Below are 16,948 nucleotides of genomic sequence, written 5' to 3'. Positions count from 1 at the left end.
GAGTCAATCACATTGCTGTGAGCCTGGAGTCACATGGAGGAGAAAGTGAGGACTGCAGATGCTGGAAGTCAGAGTCGAGAGTGTGGCGCTGGAAAAGCACAGCAGGTCAGGCAGGAGAATCGACATTTCGGGCATAAGCCCTTCATCAGGAATGAGACAATAGTTGAACTGAAGAGCCTATTTCTGTGCTGTATGACTATAACTGTAACTGTATAACTCGCACACCATTCTAACTTCATTTCAGACATACGCCCCTCTTCAGGCAGGGCTTATGTCCTAAACGTCAAGTCTCCTGTTCCTCAGAAGCTGCCCGACCTGCTGTGCATTTCCAGCACCACACTCTCAAGTGGAGTCACATGTCATCCAGACCAGATAAAGGTGGCAGTTTCCTTCCCTAAAAGGTATCAGTGACCCAGAAGGGATTTTCCTGACAATCGACAGTGGATTCATGGTCATCATTTATTGCAGATTTTTTTTTTAGAAATGGTTGAATTCAAAATCCACCATATGCCATGGTGGGTTCACACCCAAGTCCCCAGACCATTACCTGGATCTCTGGATTAGCAGTCTACCACTAGGCCATCACCTCCACATCAGATTCAAATATTGTGGGATCTTTGACACAGGATCTTTTATGTCTATCTTAGAGGGCAGAAACAATCTCATGTTAATTTTAACAGACAAAGTAGGAACAGGAGTTGGCCACTTGGGTCCTCGAGCTGCTCTACCAATCAATAAGGTCACTGCTAATCTGACTGTAATCTCAACTCACATATTTTTATCTGCCCCTCATTTACGTCCATCCCTTTGCTCATTACCAATCTATTTACATCTGTTCTATTAACATCAACACATGGAAAGCAGATACTAACTTACAAACAAATGAATGATCTACGACCGAAAATGGCACTCAACAAGAGCAGCGACTGAGACAGAACAATGACCATACATATCTCAGGTCTTCTACTCCTGCAACTGTGTGTACATTTTGGAAGCCTGTTAGGGTCTGCTGTGAGTACTCCATGATCTGCCAGCATTTTGGACTTGCAAGTGTCAGGTAGTCAATGGAAATCTACTGGCTCAGCGGAGGGCAGCACGGTCGCTCAGTGGAGGGTGGCACAGTGGCTCAGGGGAGGGCAGCACGGTGGCACAGTGGTTAGCACTGCTGCCTAACAGCGCCAGGGACCCGGGTTAAATTCCTGCCTCAGGCAACTGTCTGTGTGGAGTTTGCACATTCTCTCCATGTGGGTTTCCTCCGGGTGCTCCAATTTCCTGTCCAAAGATGTGCAGGTTAGCTGAATTGGTTATGCTAAATTGCCCATAGTGTTAGGTGCATTAATCAGAGGAATGGATCTGGGTCGGTTGCTCTTTGGAGGGTCAGTGTGGGCTTGTTGGACCAAAGGGCCTGTTTCCACACTGTAGGGAATCTAATCTAATCATTTAAATCCATGAATCAATTCTCAATTGCTTTTAGGTGTACCTCATAGAAGTGGAGACTTCCATTGAGACAGAAGGAATAGAGAATGAAGTATGAGAATTTTGAAAACTTGCTGTTTGAATGAGTAATGTATGGCTTGACAAAGAGTCATAAAACAAAACTGAAAGCAACAGGCAAGAAGTCAATTGTCTGAGAATCAGCCACAGGGTATTCTTTTGAAATAAAAGTCCAAGACTGAACATGGTCAAAACAAAGTTAAATAAGATGCAGAAATCTGAATTTCACTCTGACAGTCACGTGCCCCCTCCAGGTTTTTTTTCAGAACCTTTGGATGGATGGATGACTAGCACTAACATACGAACCCACAAAATGAAAGATTGTCCTGTCAAAATAAGTGGTTTTGGCATATGTTCTCACAAAGCTTCAATCAGCAAAGCAAGTTCTTAGACGTCAGCTGGTGGCAAATGAAGTGTACAATCTCAAATCTCCTCCATATGTTCAGAATATGAACTGCCAGCGTCTATCATGATCTGATTGACTTCAACTTCAAACTGCCAAGCTGCAGTTTAAATCGCATGTACACGCTCCAGCACTCCTGTGTGGTAGTCAGTTTGTTAAAGGTCATTTGAGAAACATCAGACTCTGCATTATTACCTCTTAGATTCAAAATTCTCTGGAGGAAACATCAAACATATTGGTGGATGTGTGGAAATGTCTTAAAGACTGGAAGGAATTAGTAAGCTGTTGACAGCTGCACTATTAGTGTGGATGATCGTGGGATTGTCTGTTAAGCTCGGGACATCAATCTTGATTGTTCTTTTCTTTTCTCTGTCTTTCCACATGGTTTATTTAATAGTCTTTCTGCAAATAGCTGTGATGGAGATTGGAAGAATGATTGCTTCTTTCGTGTGGGTTATCATAATGGACCTTTTTTAAAATAATAGTCAGGTCTGTGTAATATCAAAATTGTAGGTGTTTTGAAAATAATGCCTTCTATTTAAATCCTTTTTTACAGGTTAGCTAAAAACTCTACCATCTAAGTTAGTTCCAGGTCTAACTTAGGAGCAATAGTCAAACTTTAAAAGTTTCAAAAGTCTGTAGTCATGCAAACCCGAAGCAGGATCACTCCCTAAGGGAGCCTTTGCAATTGATTTGCAAGGTCGGTGATTGATATTCCCTCAGCGTCAATGGAAAATTTCCTGCACTACTATAAAAACTCCAGCTAATGATGAGGGATCACTCATTACTACTCAGAGAGTAGTAAGGGTATGGAATGCTTTGCCTGCATCGGTAGTAGATTCGCCAAGTCTAAGTGCATTTAAGTCGTCATTGGACAGGCAAATGGACGTACATGGAATAGTGTAGGTGGGATGGGCTTCAGATTAGTATGACAGGGTGGCACAACCTAGAGGGCCGAAGGGCCTGTACTGCGCTGTTATGTTCTATGTTCTATATCTATATCACGGGGATACTTCAAATCAGTGCCCCTTGTTAGGGCCTGATTTACTAATCACATGTTTGAATTTTTTTATTCAAAATCTTCAGAGTGGTCCCAGAATCATAGAATCCCTACAGTGTGGAAGCAGGCCATTCAGTCCACACTGACCCTCCAAACAGCAGCCCAACTAGACCCATCTCCTATAACCCTGCATTCCCCATGGTTAACCCACCTAGACTGCACATTCTTCGACATGATGGGCAATTCCTAACCAGTGCATCTTTGGACTTTGGGAGGAAACCCACACAGATTCAGGGAGAATGTCCAAACTCCACACATACAGGCATCTGAGGGTGGAACTGAAGCGTGCTCCTTGGTACTGTGAGGCAGCTGTGCTAACCACTGAGCCACAGTCTGTAGAGCTGCTGCTGGTATTGAAGACTTCACTGGAATCTGTCATCAAGATCTAGGTCTCCCTGAATGGCCTAGAGTGGTGAAAGTCAATGCTTCTTTTCAGGCTGATGAAAGTTGTAATTAAAATAAGCCTCCAGGACAATCTCCTTGTAGACTGGGTGCCAGTGTGTGTTGACTCATCGTTGCTTCTTGGGACATGTTAAGGTGTTAGTCATGGCTTTGCTGGTAACACCCTGACCTCTAAATCAGTAGGTTCGGGTTCAGTTCTCACTCTAGGCCTGAGTACCAATTTAAGGCTGAATCATCAAAAATGCAGTCTTTTTCATCAGATGTTAAAGTAATGGCCCCAACTGCCTATTTAGGTGGTTGTGAACGATCCCCCTGTTAAAAATCAGTGGAACTACCTCCAGTGTCCAAGCCAGTACTTATTCTCGAAGCAACATTATAGAAGCAAATTTTCTGTTTATTTGTACATTGCTGCATGTGTTGTCACCATCCTCTGTTTTAAATTTATTTTTAATTCATAAGGCCAAGACCAAAAATACAGGCCTTAAGCACGTTTGGGGGGGGGGCGGTGGAGGTTTTGGGGGGGGGGGGTGGTACGGTAGGAGAGAAGTTGAGATCGATCAATCTGTGCTAACTCACATTTGCTGAGCATGCATTTTAAAATCACACGGAAGAAAAGGGGGCATTGACAGAGCTGAGGAGTTCGCCAATTGTGAGATTTTGTAAGACAGCAAGAAAACAAGACTGACTAATGATCTTTAATTTCAATACCATGAAATATCAAGATGTGGGAATGATTTAAATTCCTCTCAAAGTAGCAAAAGAAGAGCAACCTGTTGATGACTGGCGAAATGTTAGGCTTCAACAAAAGACAGACTGATTTTTGTGTTAGAAATCCAAAGGCAGTTCATGTTTCTGACCCAGGTCAGTGATAGCATTCTTAACTCTGAGCCAGGATGTTGTTGGTTGCTATTCCCAGGACATGAGCATTTAATCCTGCCTGACACGATAGTGCAGTGTTGAGGGATTGTTGATGTTATAATTCTGATGGGAAGAGTGTGCCATTAATCAATCACCACCATTTCATGAGACATCATACAGGTAGAAATATACAAATGAATCATCAAAGTGGTTAACTTGCTTGACCTTCGCGGCTATTTAGGACGAAAGAAACTTAAATGAAGATTTATTAATAACCAAAAATAAATGCAATTATTCTAGACAAATTTATCCTACAACAATTGGAAAAATTGGATTATTAAATACCACTATGTAAATTTAAATTACATCTCCTTTAAATCCAAATGCATACCCATTCATTCACAAATAGGACAGACAAGGCAGAGAACAGTTGTTTGAATACCAAACGAGGGTATGCTGACTTATGCCCAGACCTGTATTACATCATTGCCACCATGTTGTTCTGATGCACCAACTTGCACTGTGACTTGGGCTTAAAGCAACATGCTTTCCTCACTGGATTTTCACAGCTGCTGGCGAGAAAGACAAATACTGCCCAGTAAGTGTTTCACAGTATTCTGTGACTGAGCAGCTTGTGTCAGCAGTTGTGCCAAAGCAGGGGAGAATGCTGAACAACTGAATAAACACAGAAAGCAGCAGCTGATGTTGCAATGGTAAGACCTGTCTTCCAATTTCCTTGAAATTGCTCAGTGCTGAGTTATGCTCTCCCAACTTGCCTGCTTCAGGATCTTACATGGGTGAAATTCAAAGAGGGAAGCAAACTCCACAATTGAACAGGAGTCAACACCAGACCCACTTTGCCTTTCAACGCAAAAGATTTGCATTTACTCAGAGGTACAGGGATAATGCTCAAAGCTCAGAATTTGAAACTTCCCCTTGCTTATGTTGCATTACTTAAATCTTCACTGATAAATACATTTTCTCCACTATACATTACAGAATTAAGAGAATCTGGGTGGCTATGTGTATTGTCAGAAAACAAACATCAATAAAACTGCACCTTTCAATCAGACCGTATTCAAACAGACAGGGGAGAGATGGTAAAATGTTGCCTGTTTTTTAAACCACCACCTGACCAATTTGATGAAGGGCTTTTGCCCAAAACATTGATTCTTTTGCTCCTCGGATGCTGCCTGATCTGCTGTGCTTTTCCAGCACCACACTCTTGACTCTAATCTCCAGCATCTGCAATCCTCACTTTCACCAACCTCAACAATTTGCAATTTCTAAGACATGCATTACCTTCTTGTATATTATGCCTCCCAAGATTAGGCATATTGAGATTCTCTTGTAAATTTGGAAAGGAAAAATTAATGATTATTTTTCAATATCTTAATTAGAGTTGCTAGATTATTTTACAGATCCAGGCAGGTAGTATGCTTATAGGTTAAAAAAAATACATCAAGACATGGGACATGCTAGTTTAATAAGTTTTCATTTTACTCTCAGTGATTAATGAGTTAATTTGTAACAGTCCAGTCAGTCTGATCAGTCAATACACTTCATTCAGCTCATCAGCCAGTTGCCTGTGTATATAGTGAAGAATTAATTTAAATGGCCATTGTATCCAGACCAAATCTATCATCTCAATGCATGTAGCTTGTGGTATTAATGAATGATCATCTCAATGCATGCAGTTTGTGGTATCAATGAACTATCATCTCAATGCATGTAGTTTGTGGTATTAATGAACTTCAAGACATCTGTCTGAACAAGAATCAAGTACCTGTGATGTACGGAATATATGGGAAACCTCATATTATCATTAATTACAGCAGCACTCACAGAACACACATGTATTTAACGAAAGTGATTACAAAAGAGATAACCTGTGTTCAATGTTAAAGTGGCCAAATAAAATCACTGTTACTCATATCTTTCAAAATGGAAGCTGGAAATATTGCAATTCTGATAATTTTGTGGAAGATATTGAAGGTAAATGCTAATGGTTTCAACAGGTATGTTATTGAAACTATGTTAAGCTCTACAAAATCTGATGATATTATATTTTCTTCTGTTGAAAAGTGAGACAAGTATATCTGGATCTCAAGAGTGTCAGGGGTATCATCGATGTTTCCCTATAGTCTGAATGACAATGTTTAACTAACTAATGTAATTTCTACCTAACTCTGCATAATGTTCAACGCATCGTGCCTCGTTAAGACAAGTGTCTTTTTTCAATCTCCTCCCACTGAAAGTGAAATAGGTCCTTTGACATGAAATAACCCTTCAAAGGATGACATTCCATCACCTTTATTTATAAATGCATAGCCTTTGCCAATAGCACTGCACTCACTGAGTCAGGCATTGAGGGGTCCAATATCCCTGACATTCATCATTTTATGAGAGCCAGGTTTCCCTGATTGAACCAGATTAATAGTCCCAATTAGGGAACTCATAATCTATTATTTCCAGCTGGCTGACCTCATTCAAATTACTACTAGAACAGTTAAGGAAAGAGGATTACAAATATTAACGAATACAACATGGTGATCAGCAGTGGAAGCAGTGTTTAATACCATGGCTTTTCCTCTATCACAATGCTTGACTTTCTCTCTGCTTTGACGGTTTTAGTGTCCTGAAACCTATCTGATATTTTCTGAAATATATTGACTCAATTGACAGTCACAACCTTCTGTGGTAGCCTTCCTGGGTGAAGAAATCCTAAATGGTCTCCTTTACACCTTGAGACTATGAGCCCTTGTTCTTGACCCTCCATAGGAAACCATGTTGTTCGAGATTGTCAAACATATTTTGGTGAGACCCCCTCTCATTCTTCAAAGGTTCAGTGAATACCCACCTGGTCCACTCAATCTCCCCTCAGGAAACAATCCTGCTTTGCTGTGAATCAGTCTGGTGGAAATTTGCAGCACTCAGTTTATCGCAAGCACATCTTTTCTTAGGGAAGGAGACTGGAACTGCACACTACACAATAGGTATGGTCTTATCCAGGCCTTTGTTACTGCAGTCAGATTTCCTTGCTCCTGTAATCAATACCCTCATCCAATGAAAGCCAATATATTATTTGCCTACAAACAAAAACAGATATTGATGGAGAAACTCAGCAGATCTGACAGAATCTGTGGAGAAAAAGCAGAGTTAACATTTTGGGTCCAGCGACCCTTCTTCAGAACTGATGGTAGCTAGGAAAAGGTTGGTTATTTTGCAGAAGATAGGATGGCAGGGGCAAGGAATAAACATTGATGAGGATAGAGCCAAAAGAGAGGGAAAAATTGTTGGACGAAGGAGTAGATAAAGATCAGCCTGAGAGAATGAATAGTTACTAATGGGGATCATTAGTAGCTGACAATGGGTTGCGTGTGGTCGCAGCCCATGTGATGGCAAGGTCTGGTAGGTGGAGGTTGGGGTAAGAAATTGGGAGAACTGCATCAAGCCCTAAAATTGTTCAACTCAATATTGAGTCCAGAAGGCTGCAGTGTCCCCAAGCAGAAAATGAGGCGTTGTTCTACCTACTTGCACTCAGCTTCGCTGGAGCACTGCAGCAAGTCTGAGACAGAGGTGTTGTCCAGGGAACACAGCAGTGTATTGAAGGGGCAGGCAACTGGAAGTTCAGGGCCATTTTTGAAGACAGAAGTACTTAAAAGCATATTGCATGCTTACTTCTTGTAACTGCTGTACAAGAATGGTGAGGTCCATATTGTACATCAATATTTCCCAATCTATCAATATTTAAATAATAGTCCTGGCATTACTTCTACCTGGTATTGCACCATGCTGGCAGTCTAAGAATGTTCTGTTCTTTTACCGAAACGGGCAAATCCAATCTTCAGCCTGACTGCTTGTAGTGATTAATCTTTCCGTGTTTGAGTATGTACATTTGGTAGCTATCCATGCTCACGATACTGGATTAGTTGAGTTTGGGCATGGATTCAGAGTAAAATGAACAGGTAGCACAAAAGACACTTTGGAACATAAGTTGTAAACATGAGTTTTTGACATGTAAACATAAGCATTTTATGATTACAAAGATATTTAAAAACTTTTTATACAAACACACTCTGAAACAAATGTCAACTCCCAATACTCTGAGATGTATATAACATACAACAGATGGCTCAGTACAAATTGCATTTCTCTGAGTAGAAGCACAGCAGAGTTGATTGAACCACTATCAATTACAATAAAGTTATCACCCAAAGAATGACCTTCTAGGTATATTCAGCCTTCTCGGTTATCTTGTAGGGAGGAAAGAAGTGTGTGAATTCAGAGAAAATAATTTACAAAATAGAGTGAATAGATGTTTTCTTCCATTTCTCCACAGCAAGGTATTGAGATTTGCATTGAAAAGGCAGGAGAATGCAATGCTTTGATAGAGGAGGTTGGTTGAACAAACAATCTGTCCTTAAACTCTGAACAAATTGAAAGTAAGAATGGAAATATTGATAACATAACATTGGACTGGAAGCAAGAGGCCAATGGAGCGTAAATGAGAATTTACTATCTGCTACTATCACAGAATCAAAGAGATCCACAATCCTGTGCTGATATATGACCCGGTACAGTATTGAATTGAGACACTCTTCCATTAATCTCGATACATTCAAGAATCAAGAATGCATTTATCAATTAGCAAATTGTTCAAGAAAGGCAGAGGCCAGTCATCAATAAGATTCATAGCATTAATAATTGTTCCTGCTCTTTTCCTTTATGTTTCTTTGTTGTAGTTCTATTGTCTGAAAATTCTTAACTGAAATATTGCTACATCATATTTTCTAATGCAGATATTCCTAAAATTATCCTGGATTGCTGTTACTGAACATTAATTTCTATATGTGTTTCTGTTAGACAATTAACGTCAGATGAGCTGATATAAACACAACAATGATCATCTCCAGGTACAGTGAGAGAGTTGTCTGTGTCCAATCTAAGAATGCATTAAATGAATGTGACATGATTGTGGCTGGGGGGATTGCATCATTGTCCTAGTCTCACGACACCATCAGTCACAGCACAAAATGATAACGCTTTGTTTTATAGTTATCAACGTGAAAATTTAATTGCCTTATCTATCTTAGGTTTTAAACACGATTTTTCCACTAGGTTTTGAGAAAACACACAGTGGCTAATTTCCCATTCACCAAGTTAACCTTTGTATGCATGTGGAGAGACCTTGACACTGGTCCAGTTCGCTCAGAGTCAGTTCTCAGAGTAAGCACGGTGTCTGACACTCCTGTTGTCAGCTGTCAGCCAGGGCTTCCTGACTGCACCAGATTAATCAGGGAACTCACATTCTAGGAGGCCGACCTGGCTGATATTGTTATAATCACTACATCTCTCCCCCTCTTAGTCTGAGGCTGTTCTGTTTTTTAATAGCTTCTTTAGGCGGCACGGTGGCACAGTGGTTAGCACTGCTGCCTCACAGCGCCAGACACCCGGGTTCAATTCCTGACTCGGGCGACTGACTGTGTGGAGTTTGCACATTCTCCCCGTGTCTGCGTGGGTTTCCTCCGGGTGCTCCGGTTTCCTCCCACAGTCCAAAGATGTGCGGGTCAGGTGAATTGGCCATGCTAAATTGACCGTATGTTAGGTAAAGGGGTAAATGTAGGGGTATGGGTAGGTTGCGCTTCGGCGGGTCGGTGTGGACTTGTTGGGCCGAAGGGCCTGTTTCCACACTGTAAGTAATCTAATCTTCTGGGGTGTTTTAGCATTACGTCAAGTTCTTCCAACTCTGCCTCTGATACCGGAGACATATAACACACATTAGCTAATCTCCTGTATCCGGACCATCTAGGAAAAAAATCATTCTCTTCTTCAGGTGGAAAAGTATCGAGGTGGCAACATCTGCTGTGACAGTCTCAGATTCTGAGGTATCTTCAACGCTTGATGCAAAGGGAGAGCCCATAGGTTTTGGAACAATCGCAGATAGGAACTGGGGCAGTTTGGATATAATGAAGCTGTTGGCTGTTTCTTTAAGTCTGCCTTTAAAGTTTGGACTGCTCTTTATGCCGGAGCATTGATTGATGGATGGTATGGAGCTGGAGTTTGTGGAGTTCGTGTATTGGATAAAATGTGTGCAGCTTTTCTAACATTGTCCCTGTATTTGATGAATGACACCTATGCACGTCCAGCCACTTTGAGTGGGTATCCACAAGGACTAAGAACATTAAGCTCATGAAAGGACCAGCATTGTTGACATGTAACCAATTCCAGAATTTACCCATCCATTCCCGTGAATGTGGGGGAGCTGCTAGTGGTAATGTTTATCCTTGTTGGCACTCTGACCACTACCCCACCAACGCGGCTGTGTCTGCATCCAATCCTGGCCACTACATATAACTTCTTGTGGACATCTTCTTTTCAGACATTCCTGGATGATACTGGTGGAGTTCAGTCAGAATCTGGCGGTGACCTTTGCTCGGAACAGTCATTCTTCACTCCAGAGCATCTGTAAGCATCTCATTAAAAGCCAAAGTCACAGTAGTCTTAACCTAGTCAAAAATCCCAGTATGGATTTCTCAGGTTCTCAGGTTGCCAAGGGAAACCAATAGCATCTCAGAATTAGAGGAGGCTTGGAGTTATAATATTCCTTAACGTCATCTGCTAACTCTTGAATGGTTTTAGTAATTAGTGTCTTCAGGAAAATTAGACTCCAAACAACTGAAAAATCTGCAGGTTCACAAGCTATCAGGAGAATTACTCATAGTTTTCATCTGCTCCAATGGCATTTTCTCAGAAAAAAAAACACATTCTTTCGACATGTTGAGCCTCAGTCTTCAATGGTAGGATTGAATGAGTCAAATAAAGACATGATGCTAGAAGTGCAACTGTTTAAGCAAATTTCTTCAGGAGTGCAATTTCTCCAGTCACTGCTAAAATGAATTCCACAGTGGCTAATATATGGTAACCAAGTCATCCTTTATTTACATGTGAAGAGACCTTGACACTGATCCAGCTCCCTCAGAGCCAGCTCTCAGAGTGAGCAGAACCTTTGACATTCCTGTTTATATCTAACAGTGAGGGCTCCCTGGTGGACCAGATTAATAGCCCCAATCAGGGAACTCATATTCTATGATGTCCACCTGGCTGACCTCATTACAATTACTGCAGGTTCTTCATGAAAATATGTTAATTTATTATTAAAACAAAGCAAATTCAGGAGAGGTGCAGTAATTGGTTATATATAGCTTTTAATATAGAAGTACAACTGATTATTCCACTAAACAAACCCAAAACATGTACATAAACACAGATAAATGTACATTCACAACAAACTTACAAGCCTGGATATAAACAACCACACATCGAAACTCATACAATACATAAATACACACAATACATGAACACACACATACAGACAAACATACACATAAGTACAGATACATATAAACACATGTAAGGGTTTGTTTTGGAGGTGCTCATTTATCATGCCCAGTTCAGAAATTTTTGCTAAACACTGAGTTATATCAGTCTGCCCCACATCCTTATACAATACTTTCATGTTTCATTCTCAGCTTCACTGTGACATGTCTGTGCCATCTTATTTACCTCTGGATCTGCTTTGAAACTTCAATTAATGAAGACATGCCAAATATTTCTTATGAATTATTTTGTTCTTGAAATAAGTTTCAACTTTATTAGCATCTGTTTGTTGGATCATTTTGACCATTGCTGATGAGTTCTGTTTCACCATTATTTTAGTCACTATAACATGATTGACAAACACCCAGAACCTGTTTTTGAGACTTTTCTATCTATTTAATGTCAAAGGATTTCCCATGATTATGGGTGAAGTAATAACCTTTTCTCCAGTAAAATTGTTACCCAGCAGTAAATTAACTCCATTTGTGGGTAATTTCTCAACAAATCCCACTCCCACTGCTCCTGATAACAAGTCACATTTTACCAAATGAAGCAAGGATATAGCCTCCATTTATCCCATTTATAAACACTTTCGCACTCATTAAACTCTTTGGAGGGAAAACTGGATAATTCTCCACCAAAACAGTCTGAATAACTCGTGTGTCCCTTAATATACTTGTGGGGTTTGTTGTACCATTGGAGGCAAAAGAAATTAAATTCCCTTTTGATTAAAACCCTTTATAACGTACACTTGATCTATTCACATCACCCGTATTCATAGCAGTTTTCACCTCCAGTTTCCTAGTTGGTATTAAAACTACAATTTGATCCATGGCATTTTTGTTTTGAGTACATTTTCAGCTCGACTCTTATGAAGCCCTGACTTAGGCTCAACAGACTCAATGAGCCAAAGACCTCTTATGTACTGTGTGAGTCTATGAATCTCAATAATTCCCAAAGGCGTCCCTCATAGCCTCCAGCATTCTGAATGATGATGCCCCATTTTCATTACAATGGAAACAATTCAGCTTTCAAGTTTCAGCTCAACCTCAGGACCTTCTTTTCTGATCTGAGGAGAGCAACCTGGGGCATTCTTGTTTTATCTTGACTACTTGTCATCCTTTCAGTCTCCCATCGTTTTCCTTCTTGAGTTTACTGAGGTGATTGAAACAGTATTTAGTTTTATGGACCAGTACATAATCCCCACCAGCCATTATTGCTGCCTGTCAAACTTTTGCCACCATCTGATCTTCAAATGTGTTTTTGTTAATTCCAAAAGTTAATGAGTACTTAAATTATTTTAAGAGAACAAGCTCTCTCATAACTCCTAATGTATCCACCCTCAAAACTACTTTGTCTAAACCTTTCAAATTTAATGAACTTTGTCCAGGCTTTTGCATTCAATTTCAAGCATTTTCGTGCTAGCATCTGGAACTATGTGCACCCACCATAGCTTTTTTATTTACTTTGTCATGATCTCTATAAACCTCATTGGAAGGTGAAGCATAACTTTTCGTTGCTTTACCTGAAAATTTGCTTTAATTGGACAATCTCTGGTTTCTCTTTGACCAATTCATTTGTCTCAGTATTTTCTGAAATGACTTAAAGAATTCTTCCACATCCTTTTCCTCAAAATTTGCTAGGGTCTGTACATATTCCTTGACTGGACTTCAGAATCATAGAATCCCTACATTGTGGAAACAGGCCATTTTGCTCAATAAGTCCGGATGGACCCTCCGAAGAGTAACCCAGCCAGACCCATTCCTCTACCCTTTAATCCTATATTTACTCCTGACTCATGCACCTAAACTACACATCCCTAAACACTGTTTGAATTTAGTATGGTCAATTCACCTAACCTGCGCATCTTTGGATTGTGGGAGGAAACCCACGCAGACATGGGGAGAATGTGCAAACTCCACACGGACAGTCACCCAAGGCTGGAATCAAAGCCAGATACTTGGCGCTGTGAGGCAACAGTGCTAACCACTGAGCCACGGTGCTGCTCTGTGATGAAAATGCTCACCCCCATCATCAAATCTCATTCTTCTCTATTTGCATAAACCTTCTGAAAACTCATCAATGCAATCAGGATTTCATTAACCACTGAGCCACCGTGCCACCCCAGATTGTTGATTATGATATTCCTCATCAGAGTCTGCATCAGCATCTGCCACCTCTTTTTTACAAACTGCAGCATTTTAAACCTCTCTTCATATTCTTTCACTTTAATCTTCTTTAAAATTGTAATTCAAGATACTTCATTATTCCCCCATGTCTAAATTGTTTTAACTGTAACTCAATATGAACTGATTCCAAATCTGACCACTTGGAATACCAGATTTCACCTACATCACTAATAAACCTAGGTGCTGTGCTTATCTTTCAATTATTTCTGTCTTCGTAGCTCTGGCAGGCAGTTCTATTTCTAGTGTACTTGCCAATTTAATAGAATTGGCTTTTGTAATCTATTTTAAGTTTGTCAGGGACAGCTCTTGTACTTTCAAGATGGCTTGAACAGTCCCTGTAAACCTTTATCACTTAATCTGACTCCAACCCTAGTCTTACAGTGTCTTTGTTCAAAAAAATCCTAAATGAGACTCTAAATTATCTGAGAATTCACTGGTTTAGCCTGCTGGAAATCAAACTCCATTACTTTTGGTGTTATCACAGATGTGAAAACATTTAAACAAACGATCCGAAGTCTCAATTAGTCTTGAGAATGGGTCACTTGACTCAAAACGTTAACTCTGATTTCTCTCTACAGATACTGCGAGCCCTGCTGATCTTTTCCAGCAATTTCTGTTTTTGTGACAAGACTCATCCATTTGTTTTAAGAGAACAGGCCCTGCATATGAATACATGTTGCTTCCAGGAAGTATAAATGAGTCATTTTTAATGATTATTCTGAATTATAAGTTAGTATACTGAGGGAGCCAAGTTATATGGAGACTCAGGAAGTGCTGTCCTGTCATAGAATCATATATGACAGGAGTTTTTTTTTGGTTTGCAAACATGGATTGATTAAGTGCATCTTCTTTTTCTCAGCAGTATTTAAGTTCTGTATTGTGATGGGGTTACTGATAAATAAGTTGGTTTAATAATTAGAAAGGAGCATCAGATTATATATTTGACATTGAATTTCAATTGAACACCAAACAGCTTTCATGTACAAGAGTAACTTTCACAATCATGTGTTGTTTTAAACCACTTCACCACCATTTAAGGACTATTGGAAGGGTAGTATTGTCAATGCTGCCTATTCAATAACAGGACATCGATTTGTGTACAACAAGATAACACAATCAGCCCTAAGTTCAGTGATCAGGTAACTTATTTTTCAGTGGTGTCGGTCAAAGGACAAATATCAGTCTGGATTCCTGGATAACTTCGTTAAATGTTGTTAAAAAGAGATGTGAAATCAAAGTCCTTTATTTTGCATTCATCAGGATTGACGCGCAAGAAACTAAACATAGAAAGGAAATACCAAGTTACACAGTTGAGAAAATTGTATATATTGGTTAAATCATATTTGGCATGTAGCTACAGTAGAAATTATTAATTATCACTTTGTAATTTTAGCTGTTTAAATTCAGACCAGGCCAATAGATCTTGATTGGTCTGGGCCATGCAGCAAGATATTGCAGTCCCTATAACCCTTTCCTCAATGTCAAAAATGCATGTTCAAATTTCTTTTGCCTCGAGGGAGCATGTGTTCTTTGTGTAAATACATGTAGCTTCCAGCATGCATAAATGAATCACATTGTAACCTCCAATGATAATTTTAAATTAGATTTTCTCTCACAACTGCACTGAAGTGTCAACCAAGATGGTCTATTCCAGCTTTTGGAATGGACCATCAACAGGTGAACTGACTTCAAAATCTTTATGGGAAAACAAAAGATTCATTGTAAGAATAGAGATAGTTCAGCAACATGTCCTATAAGCAATAGAATGAATAAACCATCAATGTCATTTCAGTACATTATCTTGCTCACTTAACAGTGAGAGGACTAGCTGAGTTAATTGTATGTATTAAGATGAACTGAGAATTATTAAAAAAAAATAAGGTAACAATGAAACTTTATGGTTTTAGGACAAAGGTGTGTGTCTGTAATGAAACTGCTGCTGGAATCTAAAGCAATGAAAATATCAAACGTAAGGCACTGCAACTGTGTTACATAAGGCGTACAATGAGATTTCAAGACTACATTGTGAACATGTGATCCTGACAAAGCTTCTAAGCTTCAACCTGAACCCTACAATTCATGCTGTAGCCTTTAAAAATCTTTTGCATGATCCATTATGTGAACCCTGTTTCTAAGTGTTACGTTAAAGTTATAAGCTACAATTGGAAACGTGCTGTATCTCAAGATGAGTATCTGCTGAGGGAATAAGCAAAGGGAGTCTAGCTTAATGGCAAGTTATTTATTCATTGACTGTGCTAGGAAATGAAAACTCAAAAATAAAAGATAACAGTAAGTCTAAGGGGCAATATATCCCATATCAGTGTATTACAGCAGGCACAATTTTGGCTGTCCCAAGAGTTGTTGTAACTTCAAAGCAGCATCATAGCATTGAAACTTGGTAATTGAAGAGAGTTTAAATAAAAAATGACACTGATTCAATTTTTCAAAGAAAGACAAATGAAATCCAATACCCAGAGGTTAGATTGTTGTCGCTCAGGGTCAGTCGAGCTGCAAGAATGAAATGAATATTTTACACTGACGTAAATAAATCTGAACAAAACTGAAGACGAAAGTTGTGCTGATGTAAATGTGTCTGGCAGTCACTGAACAATTGATAGGTGTCTGGCTAATATCTAGTGGTAATGCTAACAATGTTAGTCTCTGTCACCCAATGTACAATGTAGTTCCAGGGCACTAATTACCAATGAATAAATAGGACAACTTATACATTTATTACAAAGCAATGCAGAAGTGTTGATTATATTTTCTATCTCAGATTTCCTGGTAATGCATGGGAAATTAATGGCCTTATTATTAAAGGAGTGTTAGGAAGGAAGTCATTTATACAACACACTTCATAACCCTTAATGCATTCTGAAATGCTTAACAGTCAACAGATGATCTTTGATTTGTATTCACAGCTGTTTTTGAGCACAGTAAGGTCCCAGTAGTTGAAGTTAGATATGTGAACATATACAACCTGCTCCAGCTGTTTGTAAGGAGCTTTGACCAAAAAACTATGGGAAATCCACTCCTCTTCTTCAAATTTTGCTATGGGACATCTTACATGCATCTCAAAAAGCAAATAGAAGTGTCAGGATAATATTTCATTAAAAACTGACACATCGAGCAGTGCAACACTCCTTTAGTCCAGCCCTGCAA

The sequence above is a fragment of the Hemiscyllium ocellatum genome, chromosome 21 (genome assembly GCF_020745735.1).
Source record: "Hemiscyllium ocellatum isolate sHemOce1 chromosome 21, sHemOce1.pat.X.cur, whole genome shotgun sequence".
In the NCBI taxonomy this organism is placed as follows: Eukaryota; Metazoa; Chordata; class Chondrichthyes; order Orectolobiformes; family Hemiscylliidae; genus Hemiscyllium; species Hemiscyllium ocellatum.
The sequence above is the reverse complement of the archived record's forward strand: the minus strand, read 5'-3'. Positions refer to the sequence as shown.